Source organism: Streptopelia decaocto (assembly GCF_964273445.1).
Source record: "Streptopelia decaocto genome assembly, chromosome: 1".
Taxonomy (NCBI): Eukaryota; Metazoa; Chordata; class Aves; order Columbiformes; family Columbidae; genus Streptopelia; species Streptopelia decaocto.
Genome location: NC_138663.1, coordinates 84,638,290 through 84,652,401, shown reverse-complemented (window position 1 = coordinate 84,652,401; position 14,112 = coordinate 84,638,290).

The window sequence follows — 14,112 nt, the reverse complement described above, 5'->3', positions numbered from 1 at the left end:
AAGCACAACTTCCCCTTGGTGAAGCCGTGTTGACTGCCTCTAATGGCATTCTTATCCTTGACATGACTTGAGATGGCACCAAGGATAAGTTGTTCCATCAGCTTCCCAGGGATGGAAGTGAGGCTGACCAGTCCATAGTTACCCAGCTCCCCCTTCTTGCCCTTTTTAAAGACTGAAGTGACATCTGCTTTCCTCCAGTCCTCAGGCACCTGTCCCGTTTCCCAAGACTTAGTAAAGATAATCAATAGTGGCCTAGCAATAACTTCAGCCAGCTTCCTCAGCACCCAAAGATGCATCCCATCTGGAACCATGGATTTATGGATGTCCAGAATGCTTAATTGGTCCTTAACCCAGTCCTCATCAACCAAGGCAGACTCCTCCATTGTCCTGCCTTCCTCTGGGGCCTCAGGGGTATGGGGCAGCCTCTGGCAGAGTAGACAGAGACAAAGAAGGCATTCAGTAACTCTGCCTTCTCTGTATCTTCTGTCACCAGGGCACCCACCCCATTCATCAGTGGGCCTACATTGCCTCTAGTGTTAGTTTTATTTGCCATGTATTGGAAGAAGCTCTTTCTGTTGTCCTTGACCCCTCTAGCAAGGTTTAATTCTAAGCAGGCCTTAGCTTTCCTAGTTGCCTCCCTATCACCTCTGACAACAGCCTTATATTCTTCCCAAGAGGCCAGCCCCTCCTTCCATGATCTGTAAACTCGATCTGTAAACTCTCCTCTTCCACTTGAGCTTGCCCAGCAGTTCTCTGTTTAACCAAGCAGGTCTCCTGACTCCCTTCCTTGACTTCCTATGTGTCGGGATGCTCTGATCTTGAGCTCGGAAGAAGCAGTCCCTGAATGCTAACCAACTATCTTGGGCCCCTTTACCTTCAAGCAGCCTTGCCCATGGGATTTCCCCTAGCAGTTGCTTAATAAGGCCAAAGTTCGCCCTGCTGAAGTTCAGCATTGCAATTCTGCTTGGTATTCTGTTCCTGCCACATGAGAACCTGAACTCCACCATTTCGTGGATGCTGCAACCAAGGCAGCCCTCAGCCTTTACCGTTTAAACCAGACCCTCCTTGTTAGTGAGGATGAGATCCAGAAGTGCAGCTCTCCTAGTTAGGTCCTCCACCGTTTGCATCAGAAAGTTATTGTCAATGCACTGGAGGAACCTCCTGGACTGTGGCTGGCTGCTAAGTAGTCCTTCCAGCAAACATCAGCGTAGCTAAAATCCCCGACGACAACCAGGGCTGTGAGGCCACTCTCAGCTGTTTGTAGAAGGCCTCATCAATTTTCTCATCATGATCTGGTGGCCTGTAATAGACACTTAGAGAAGCTTTATAGAAGCTTTAACTCTTGAAGTGTCTTTCTGTCTGGCCTCTCAAGCCTCACATCATTTATCCAAATATATTTATGGCAATCATAACCAGCTCTATATTAATTCAATAAATGTTGAAATGTCCTTTATAATGGTATTATTGTTTTAAAGCATCCTTATGTTTTTTCTCTGATTTACTTCAGGCTACCCTGGCCAGATATAGACACAACATACAACATAAATTACTTCAAAAGAGTTTCAGCATCTTATTATTTCAGAAAAACAGAAAGTTCTTAAGAAAAACAATAAACTGTCTCTGAGATTATAGGAAACACAGTATGAGAAATTTTCTTTGCCTTCTGCTCTCTGAATATGCTTGATAAACATTTTCAGGGTTCCTTTTTTAATAATGAAATCTGGAAAGTCACTTTTTAAAAAGCTGGCAAAATCCAGTGACTCAGTCCAATATGCACCGTAGGCTTTGTGCAGAAGGCATTGTAGAGCTTGGAAAATGCAAGTTATGTTCATTACCTATGGAATCTCTAGATATCCATCCTTCTGGTTTTTTATGCAGCTTTTATGATGTAGATATTAATGTTTTTCTTCATTTGTGAAGTGATCTGAAGTCTATACAGGAAAATATGCAGTTTCATTATTATTTATTTAGACTAATAAATAAATATAATTAGTCATTATTGTTTAGTAAATGAATATATATCATTATGGCAACAAAATGAGACCTCCAAATGGGTAGAGGCTACATATGCCCAGGGTTCCTGCAAATGACAATGTGAGGAAACTCTCCATGCACCTGTCAAAAGTACAGAGAAATGCAATGGTATAGTTACCATGGGAATGCAAAAGTCATTAGGTGCATTGTAAGGGTCTTGAATACCTTTCTCCCCAAGCAAAACATCAGTGACATTGTTCTGACATGTTTTCTTTATGAATGGGCTATCATACAAGATTTTGTCTTAATTTCTCTTGAACTCATTTCCCAGAGTTGACCACATGGTGTAACTATGCATTAGATAAGGTACACAAATCACCACTACAGACTCCTTCCAGGCTGTAATTTTGTTTGGGGTAAATGAGGGCAGTACAATGACAAGATGGAGATCCAAGATAAACAGGTAGTTTGTAAGAAAGACTGTGATAGTTCACTGTGGCCAGGTGCTACTATGAACTGCTCCTGAAGCTGCACAATCTGTGTCATGCAATATATTTCAGTCACTCTGACTAGCAAGGAAGAATACTTAATATTAAATAAACTAAATACATAATTCTGTGTTTAAACAAATATGATTATTAAGAAAATGAGACTTAGTCTTTTTATTTTAATTGTGTTTTCTAAATGTAACACTGTATGTTAACCTCAGTGACTTTCACTTCTGAATTTCTGGTCTTACTGTTTCTTCCTCCAGTATTTATAAGCCTGGGTTTCTAATACTGACTTGCTCTAACAGAGTAGGCAGATGTAAGAGCTTGCACTGTCCCTTTAAACATGACTGTATTCTGATTTAGAAAAGAAGTTAGTTGCAAAATAGCTCATTTGGAGCCAAGATTTTGCTGAAGTAGTCTCTGCATGTGTACTAGCTATTGGGAGTGTTACAAGCAGTGCAGGTAGTTCCACAATACTGTACTACTGTACTCTAGAAGTTTTAGAATGCCCTTTTTTTTTTTTTTCCTTTACTTCCAGTTTGCTCTAACAAAACCAGTGAACCCAAAATTGACTGTTTTGATGCTGTTTCTTGGTAAATTACTTGAACTGTGTACACAGAGTTGTCTGGAGAGGTAGAAAGAAGTATTTGTGTCCCACTGTGAAGCATTTAAACTAAGAGGGCTGTGTTGCAGGACAGACTGGAAAAATAACAGCTGCAGCTTCAAAGATATGATCTTAGATGCGGTGCATTATCTACATCTTCTATAATGTGCTTGACCTTTAACTATTGGCTAAAGCTCTTTTAAAGCTGAGGCTTTCTCTTTTACAGATATTCCTTCCAAAATGGGAATACATTGATAGTGACAACAAATGATGTGTCCTGTTTATAAGGCAAATTAAAAAGCTCTGAAAACATATTTGTGGCAGTACTCTCTAGTACCATAATAGTGTCATGCTTTCTCAGAATTGCAACAGAGGGCAGAAGATGCTAGAATGTGCATTCTTCCCATAATAGTCTCACTAATGTGATGCCCAGCTTGTAATCTGATCTGTATGTTCTGCAATTGGAACCATGCGCACCAGTGCAGCACCTGAGCTCAGCTATAGATGTGTCTCTGGTAGTCTAGCCCTGGGAAACAAATAGCAGAAGTTGTTTTGATGATTTTTTTGTTGCTGTTCCTCATTTTTTCCAAAGATAGCAGATTCACAAGAGTTTTTTTGTGAAGATGAACCACAAAGGTGGGGTGAAATAGCATAGTTAAAAGTTATATTCGTCAGGTTTTCTCCCTATGACTTTCTAGTCATGCCTTTGAATGTTTGTTTTTTCTACATAACATAATCAGCATGCTTTTAATATAAAAATATTTTATATAGTTTCATAGGAAAGGATAATAGTACACAGAGCACAGACAATATTAAAGAACTGACACAAAAGTTAAAATGGTAGAAATGGTAGAAATTTCTTTACTTTCTGATAGTGAGAAGTTTTCTGAAAATTGCAAAATTATATTTTATTAGCCTTATGGCAACTTACTCCCGTTTTTTCAAGTCATTTGTTCATTTGGGTAAGGTTTCAATGTATATTGACATCTCCTAGGGTAGACAGCTGTGGAAAACCTCTGACAATTTAAATTATTTAGTGTTAAATTATCTCATAATATATTGCCAGGTTATAATTTCTCTATTCATTATTTAAAATACATCTCCCACATGTAATAATAATAATTTAAAAAAGTAGCTGAATGATTGCCCTAATTCATAGAGTCATCACTAATATATCTTTATGAAATACACACTGTATGTCAGCATGTGAACTAAAAATGCAGGTAAGAGCTTGTGTTCACACCATGGCAAAGAAATCAGTATAGGTAGTTTCAGACATAGCTGCAATAGTTGAAGGAACTATCAGTTCATATAAGTTTAGTAAAACAGTTTAAATTTATATTGTTAGTATAGTCACTTCCATTTCTTTTTTAACTAATCAGTAACAATCAATCCTCAACTTCTCCTTGACAATAATGTACCCTTTTCAAATGCACTTTTAACTAAAAAATGTTAGGGAGTTAAAAGCGTCCATTAAATAGCTGCAGAGCACTCCTGGGTCTGCAAATCAGCAGTATTTTGTGAACTGTGGAAATGAGCTGGTGAAATAATTTCTATAGGTTTTATAAGCATTAACGTATTGATTATATGTACAGGTTTCCCATACTCCAAGTTCTGATTAACATTATTTCTGAAAAAGAAACAGGTGTGAGAGATTTGTTACTGGATAGTGGAAATGAAAATGCGTCAAATTGTTTGGAAAATGAAGTTTCCACACGACGAAAGATTAAAAACACTATGTAACCTAAAGAAGAAAAGCACAAGAGGTGACATTACACTTTTTAAATACTGCAACCAAAACACTAATCTAATGATCTGGTCTGTAACAGAAGTAATCAGTTTTCAAATAAAGTTTGTATACGGCATCACATGAGAATAGATTGTGAGTTTGCAGTTGACTTCAGAAGGAATTTAGGAGGCAGAGAAGGCTTTAATACATAACAATTTTCCTTGGCAGTCCCACATACAGTAGGAGCCAAATGGAAGAGATGTATCTTGTTAACATTTCTTGCAAACTTTGTGACTCTAAAGGGCAAATTATGGAAAAATGCCGTGGGTGCACGGGGGATGTTCAGGTGGAAAAATACTTTGTGGTCTTTTCCTCAGGGTTTGTATGAAGGTCATGCAGATACAATGTTCTTACAATAGTTCTAGCAAAGTGACCTCTGATCTTACAGGCTTAAAATCAGAAGATGGGCAAATACTTGGGCCCTAATGTTAGTTACTCTGCCATGCTAAGGGGAAATAATCTACTTGGGAGCTTCAGCTGATCTGATATAGTGTTTGTGAAGGTCCCACTCTAAGTGGGGGTTTACACTGGATGTCTCAAGAGGTCTTTTCCCCAAAAAATGATGCTGCCATTTTATTTTTTTGGAGACCAGTGGCTTTGAACCTCCAGTAACTTGACTCTGAAATCACAAGGAACAGAAGAGAAGCTGCTTCTTCCTAAGTGCAATGATTATGCATTTTTCAAGAGATACCAGATTAAGAAGCAGAACAGTTCATAGGGGAATCTTGTGTGTGAAGAAAGCTAAAAGGGTCCTTGTTGAAGCAGATTTACCCAACAGTCTGTAATGGTGAGATTACCTGAGCTAGCTCCCAATTAGCTAGCTTGGCTGGTAGTAGCACTATTAGTTTACACTGAATTCTAAGCTGCTGTGGCTGCTAGGTGGCAGATTCTCATTCAAAATCCTTTACCTAATACACAGAGATCCAACGGTGACTACAATGTTGTTGTACCCTTGATGTGTATATATTCCAAACAGGTCAAGGCAAAAATTATTTGGTAGAGGGTACATCTTGGGAAGACAGTTGTTTTCCAGGTGTTATAAATGGTGAATTATACTTTTTTCCTTGCAAATTGGGATCTTGTAAATTTATTTAAGCAAAATAAAAACCCTCCAAACCTCATACATATAAGTTCAGAAAATAATTTAAAAAATAATACAACAAAGTGAATTTTTTTCTTGTTTCCTAAGGTCAACCTTTAAAAATTATTTTTCAGCAGAAATGAGAGATGCAGCTTTAGCTTTTTGCTACTTGTAAGTACAATTCGTTGATTTAGTTACAACAACTCATGACTGTATCACAAATTGAAGTATGTTTCTAAGCAGTATTCAGGTCTCAGCAAGTGCTGAAAATACAAATAAAGCTGGTTCACACAGAAAACCCTGAAGGACAACAGAGTCACATTTACTGGACAGTTGTTCATCTCCAGTATCTTCTTTGGCTAATGCTTGAATAAGATGACAGTGATGTTAATTGTAGTGGCTGTACAGCTTTAGCATGTGTTGATATCAGTGAACAGGTAATGATCAGATACAGGAAGTTCATATGTTATTTAAAAAAATGTAAATTTTAAAGAGTTGTCAAATTTTTAGTTTTTAAAAGCACTTCTACAGGTTCATAGCCTTTAAAAAGGCTGTACTCTGTCCTTGCTCAAAGCAGTGCCAACATCAAAACTAAACCAGCTTGCTCAGAGTCTTGTTCAACTGAGTTTTAAAAAGCTCAAAGGATGAAGATTTCACCATCCTCTTGACAATCTATTCCAGTGCTGAACCATTCTCACTGCAGTGTTTGAAAGTTGTTGCTTTTTGTCCTTGGTGCCTCTGAGAAGAGTCTGGTTCTATCTACTCTACGACCTTGTTTAAGGTAGTTAGACACTGCAATTAGACCTGTACCTTCCCCTGCCCACACCACCCCAAACCCTCTGCCCTCTTTAGCTACCTCCATGATAAACAAAACCTACTCCCTCATTCTCTCCTCAAACAGTGTTGTCTGTCTTAGTGGCCCTCTGTTTGACATGCTCCAGTTTGCCAATATCTCTCCTGCACTAGGGGGCCCAGCTGTGGAAGCAGTCTCATATATGCAACGTAACCTCTCTGAAATGGAATAATAATTTCTCTTGACATACTGCTTATGGTAGTGCTAATGCAGTCCAACATGTGGTTGACCTTCATTGCTGCAAGGACACACTGTTGGCTTACATTCAACTTGCAGATTCTTTTCTGTAGAGATGCTCACCAACCAGTCTTTCCCTTGCCTCTACTGACATGTTGAGGTTTTTCTATTCAGGACCCAGGACTGGGCATTTGTCTTTGTTGGACTCCATGAGCTTCCTGTTGGCCTCTTGCTTCATTTTGTTGAGGAGTCGCTGAATGGCAGTCCTGCTCTCCTGCATAGCAACCACTCCTCACACTTTAGTGTCATCTGCAAACTTATCAAAGGCAGCCTTGGTACTTTGAATGTATTTGTGGTACCATTAATAATGTGAACAAACATTCTTCAAACCAGTAGAGGGCAGTCAGTCTCTGCTAATTAACACATAGGGCAAAGAGAAATGTCAAAAGATGCATACCATCCCTACACTAGCTCTTGTTGTGTTTCATAGATAAGTAGGTTAAAAACCAGGACACCTACTGAGATTGTTGGGAATAGCCAAAATAAAATATGCATTTATGCTTGTTATTCAATTGTTGGTCATTACACTGAGCCTTGAGTTTGTGTTTAGTGATTGTGGATGTACAGTGGCCCCACCTTCATATTGGAACATAAGGACTGAATGAGGGAGAAGTGAGGTTACTACAGAGTCATCTCCTAATACCACTTTATTATATCAAATATGTAGTGCTTTGTTGGTTGCTTTGTTAAGTTGTGACAAATCACCAATGCAAATACAGCTCTTGTAGCTCCTTCAGGTGTCCTGGTATATCATGCCCAAAATTCATTGGCTGATGAAGTCTAATTGGATAACATGAATGTGAAGAAAACCTCAACATACTACAAAAGGGGGGCAAAAACTCACTCAATGCTTGACAAGCTTTGGGGGTGGGGTAGGGCAGAGCAGGGCAGAGGAAAGGGTCCAAGCTACCCCTAGGGAACCTGGGAGGCTGGACAGGCTTTGAGGTGAGGAATGTGTGGGTGGAGACCCTAGGTGAGGCTGTTCAGGGCCATTAAAGCCTTTTAATACACTCAGGAACCTAAACAAAGTGGAAGGGGGAAATAAAAATATGTAAAATATTTTTACTCTGCTCTGGAATTTCACAGGTTACAGACATTTGTAGCATGTCCCATAATCTGTGATGTATAGTCAAATGGCTCTACCAAGCCATCAGCAATGTTCTCAAAGACAAACATTTAACAGGGCCCAGATTTCCCATGTTATCCAGAACAAATGTTGAGCCTTTGTTATCAGCAGTTACCTTCAAAATTCTTCCTCTTCCACCAAAATATATATTCAGGAGCTCCCTAACGATGCTTTGGACAACTCAGAGCTGTGTGTTCCAAGTGCTAAGGGGTGTCACCTGTTGTCATACAAATAAACCACTCACAATCCACATTTCCTGTCTGCTATCCTGACATAGTAGTTGGCCTTGATTCTGCTGCTCCAAGTCAAGAGGTGGAAACCCACTCCACTTTAGGTCTCTTCTTAACCAGGCTTATTAGCTAAGTAGTCAGATAAGTATAGATGTCCTTCAAAAATGCACAGGTGTCACTCTGATTTTCATCCCTAAATAAAGTTAAAGTATACTCCTTATATGAGTTACTACTTAAAGTGTTCTGTTGGCTGCTGTTCTCTTGACCCACTTCCAAGCAGTTCACAGAATGGTTAGGGTAGGAAGGGACCTCTGGAGATCATCTAGTCCAAGCTGTCTGCTAAAGCGGGTTCACCTAGAGTAGATTGCACAGGAATGTGTCCAGGCAGGTTTTGAATGTCTCCAGAGAAGGAGACTCCAAAGCCTCTCTGGGCAGCCTGTTCCAGTGCTCTGTCACTCTCAAAAGAAAGAAGTTTCTCCTTGTGTTTAGATGGAACCTCCTATGCTTCAGTCTGTGCCCGTTGCCCCTCATAGTATCAATTATCACCACTGAAAGGAGTCTGGTTCCATCATCTTGACGTCCAGCCTTGAGATATTTATAAACATTGATGAGATCCCCTCTCAACCTTCTCTTCACCAGGCTGAACAGACCCAGCTCTCTCAGTCTGCCTTCATAAGAAGGGTGCTCTAGGACCTGAATCATCTTTGTAGCCAACCGCTGGACTCCCTCCAGTAAATCCTTGTCCTTCTTAAACTGTGTAGCCCAGAACTGGATGCAGTACTCCAGATGCAGCTTCACCAGGGCAGAGTAGAGGGGGAGGATAAACTCCCTCAACCTGTTGGTCACACTCTTCTTAATGCACCTTAGGATACCATTCACTTTCTTGACCACAAGCGCACATTGCTGGCTCATAGTTGACCTGTTGTCCACCCGATCTCCCAAGTCCTTCTCTGCAGTGCTGCTTTCCAGCAGGTCCACCCCTAACCTGTACTGACGCCTGTGGTTATTCCTCCTCGGGTGCAGGACTCTAAACTTGGTGTTGTTGAACTTCATTAGATTATTCTCTGCCCAGTCCTCCAACCTGTTGTGATCTTGTTGAATGGCAGCACAGCCTTTTGGTATGTCAGCCCTTTCTCCCAGTATCATCAGCACACTTGCTGAGGGTGCACTCAGTCTCTTCATCTAGGTCATTGATGAACAGGTTGAACAGGACTGGACCTAATACTGACTCCTGGGGAATCCCACTAACTACAGGCCTCCAATCAGACCTTGCACTGTTGATCACAACCCTCTGTGCTCTGCCATCCAACCAGTTCATGATCCATCTCACTAAGCATTCATCCAGCCTGCACTTCCTGAGCTTGCCTATGAGGAGGCTGTGAGAGATGGTGTGTGTTGTTCAAGTAACAATGTTATCCCAGTCAAACACTGAGTATCGGCTCTTCAAAGTAAAAAATCTTACTACACACAAATTCACACACCACTAATGCACACTATTAAGATAATTCAGGATAAAGTTTTATTTTAAACAAACTTGCCTCCAGCCTTTTGCAGTCCTTCAGGCCAGGAGATGGCATGCACATAATTACACGTCAGTATTAGTTGCATAATGTATCCCGATGGCTTAATAGATCCTTAAAGGACACGTATGCTCTGATACAGTTTATAATGTATTATAAAGTTACTTCTATTTATGAGTTAACTGTGATTTACTGGTGGTTAAGTAATTCCTATTTACATAGTAGATGAGATCCTGGGAATACAAGAGTTTCGAAGATTGGTGGAGATAACACTGGTGGTATGCTTCTTCTGGAATATCTAGCTATTTTCCTTTCTTACTTAGTTTTGGTTTTTGATATATATCACCACTCCGTTCTGTGAAATGAAACTGCACATAATACTGTGCATTTGCATCCATAACTTTGCTTTCTTGTGCTACACAAGTAAGATCCTATAACTTGAACGGCTGGAAATATCACAGTCCTACAGGATTCCCTAATGTATCTCTAATACATTAAGCTGTTGTTGACTAGTCATTATTACAGCCTTCTCAGATGGCAGTTTACCCATTATACACACAGAGATACTACATCACTGCTTACTGCTGATTTGGTGAGTTCTTGACTTTCTGTTCTGTGTAATGTCTGTAGTCAGAAACAACGAGAAATGTGCATGGAAGGAAAGAAACCAGAAATGTGATGTGATGTGATGTTGAAAGAGTGAAGTCTGGTTGTAGGCTGCACTTCCGCTTTTACTCTTAAGATGGTAGCCTAAACTTGGGTATGGAATCCATGCACTTTGTTTTTTTGCCTTTGCTGAAGCAACAAAATTTATCTTGTAATTTCTGAAGTGAGAATTTCTTAACAGCAAATTTTTCCAAGAGGTAAGGTGAAATTTTTTTTGTGAATTGGAGAAAAAATAGAAAATGTAATTTTATTTTTAAGGTTTTAGAATATATGCGATTTGGAAAGAATATATGGAACAAGACAGGGAGAAATACGCAGTGGAAGAATAAGAGCTTCTGAAATGACCTGGGAGCCTCTGGCTCTAATGCTGTCCCTAAGACAGCAAAATGGGCAAATCTTTGTGCTATCAGCAGAAGGGTTGGAGCAATACTTATCTCTGACATAGACAACTTGGGGTGGCTATAGACTACCTAATACAACTTGGCTACTCAGTGGCTGTATGATGCTCTGAAGGTGTGTTAAACATCTAGTTATGCTAATTTATTTGTCTACTGAATGCTCAACATGGATTTAGGGGGCAAACATGGAAGGCAAATGTAAAAGAGAATTTCAGTTCATCATAATAAATAAGTTGACTTCCTGTTTTTTCCTTTCTCTTCAAAAGCCACTTTGGGTAAGTTTTACTGATAGCATTCATTACATAATTTTCTGTGCTTAACAGAAAACTTCAAAACATTTACAGAAGATAAAAATGAGAGACTTCTACCATGTACGGCTAATATTGTTTCTCCTTTAGGTTCAACAGGCTTCCTTACATTTACATTGCCCTTTCTCTTCCCTGTTGCCTGCTAATCACAGCCCACATTCTCACGGATTTTGTGAAAGACTAGGATTACACTTATATCTTTGTAGTAAGTTTAAAATGTCACCCAGCTTTTGCAATTCCCCCCATCTAAAGAAACTGTAAGAGAAAAACAGAGACAGAGAAAAAAGAACACACATACCCATCCTCATTTATTACCAGATAAGCACATTGGATTCAATCCTACATACCTTCAGCACTCAGAATTTCCAGGAAGGTTAACAGTTTTGTGAGAACATGGAATGTAAGAGTCAGAGCCATTCAGAAGGAAAGGAATCCATGCCATGTACTGTGCAAATTATGTCTGTCCCTACATTAGCACTGAAGTTACTTTTACAGTAGGCCAAGTATTAGCCATTTTGATATAATTTTGAAAGAAAGAAAGAAAGAATTAGATAAGTGACTGAGATGAACTGAAAACTGGAGACTGCAGAAAATTTTCCTTTTTCTATAATTTCTGTGTAATAATATTTTCCTTTTCAGCCTTGTTACTGGAAAAGGCTAACTTGAGTTCCAGGGTCAAGAAAAGTCAATTCATCCATACTCAGCTGTTCAGATTTATGCTATTAAAAGCAACAACAACAACAAACAAAACAAACAAAGAAAAACCCAAACAAACCAAAAAAACAAACCAAAACAAAAAAAAACCTGGGCTGACTTAAAAGAATTGCAATGCACTATAAAAAAAAGTGTAGAGTAGTGTATCTGACAAGATTACAATCACCAGCAGCAAATGTGAAAATAGGAATTCCTTCCTGAATTATTTCCACATATTGTCTTACTTACATGGTTTCTATAACTCTACAAAGGGCAGCACATCCTAACTGTGACATATACAATATTGATAGATCCCCTAGAACCAAGGGGTGACTGAACTGCACAGAACCAACATCAACCTATCCTAATTTTTTGGTGGTAGACACTGTTGTGTGAGGAACACATTTGGCAAAGTTGTACTTCATGTTTCTTCATGCCTACGTTGCTACTCATAGCCTATGGACATAGGAGAGAAATTGTGTGTAAGAAGTTTTTGTCATCAGCTGTCATATCTGTTAGGCAGGGCCAAGCTGGAATCAAAAGATGCCAGAAATCAGGTCAGTCAGAATTAGCCCAAGTCAGAAATAACAGAAGCCAAGACACACAGCAGGAAAAGGCATCACTGGCAGCTTGGATGAAAACCCTATTTGAAGTAGCAGCCTCAAACAAGGGTTGGGTAGAGCTAGAATAATGTCAGGAGCTAAAGGTAGGCCTTGAGAAAGAGGTCGGGGAGCCAGAGTCACAGTATGACTTGGGAGCCATGGGAAGGGATACAAAGGACAAAAAGCAGATCTCAGGTATGTGGGAAACCATATACACCAAAACTGTACAGACTTATAATCCACCCCTTCACTACTAGGCCTTCTCAGGTCTTTAGTTTTTGAAAAACTGTTTACAGCCTCCTGCTAGACTGAAAGTCCAATAGTGATTTGGAGGTACAGCCATGATCTATTAAAGAGATCCTACATATTTCATCTGTCTTTCGTCTCTGTATTCTACTGCCTTAGAAAATGACCTCTATCATGAATTACAAGAAAACACTCTTTTGAAGTTCTAAGACTTCATGTCCATACAAGTGGATAAAGGATAACTATTGAGTAAGATTTACTGTAATCTGAAGCTATAATGAGAACTGTAATGAGCCCTCCATGACAATGTGGGGAGTACACCTGAGATGCTGGTTTGCAGTTGTTTGAGCTGCCCTGACTGCTGCACCTGTTGCCTTCATCGTTAGCCGAAAACTCTGTCCTCAACCTGCTGTCTGACTGTTACTCGCTTCTTCAACCTTAGAGCTGCTGTACTGCTGCCCCCAAAAAAGAATGTCACTGTTTGCTTCCACAGATACCGGTCTTCTAGGGCTTTTTCTCCTTGGAGAGACAGCAGAAAGTATTCTCCCCTTGGGAGAAGAGCCCAGGAAAATAGCAATTGTGTTTGTCTGTCATAGGCACTTAACATTTCAGTGTCTAAATATCTTTCTCAACTTTGACTGGAATTGCTTCCCACCCTCAAGAATGTTAGAAGCGATAAATTATTGACATTGTTAAAAATCACTCACATTTTGCTTATAATATCTGGTTGGTATTACATTCTAACCTCTCAATATAGCAAGTAATATTTTTTTTCCCATTATGACACTTCTTCCTAGAACTGGACAATTCAGTGATTCCTATGTTTCAGGATAGTACTCAAGTTTGCCATAAAGGATTGTTTTTTTCTGTGTGGTGATTTATATTTTGATAGGATAGAATATATCACAAGTTTGCAGGAGTTTGGATGTGAAGCCTGGTTTGGTAAGTCTAAGCAAGCTCTGAATAAATGAGGAGTTTTGAAAGAGATGACTCAGCCCAATTGGTTTACGTACTTTTCTCCCTTACCTACTGATTCTGCCTAGGTGTGGGCACCCTGAACAGAATAAATAAGCTTTTCTGGAAGAAACATAAAGAAACACTGTAGAACACTAAAGGAAAATTAAATATGCTAAGTTTGCACATTAATCTACATAAACTCTTCTTCCAAATTGTTAAATGATTTTGTTTGACGCAGAGAAGGTGGAGTCTATAATTATGATTTCTTTAATGGGATTTGCAGATGACTGAGGTGGGAGGTGTGTCCTCCCCTATACTGCCTTCCCAGAGCACAGTG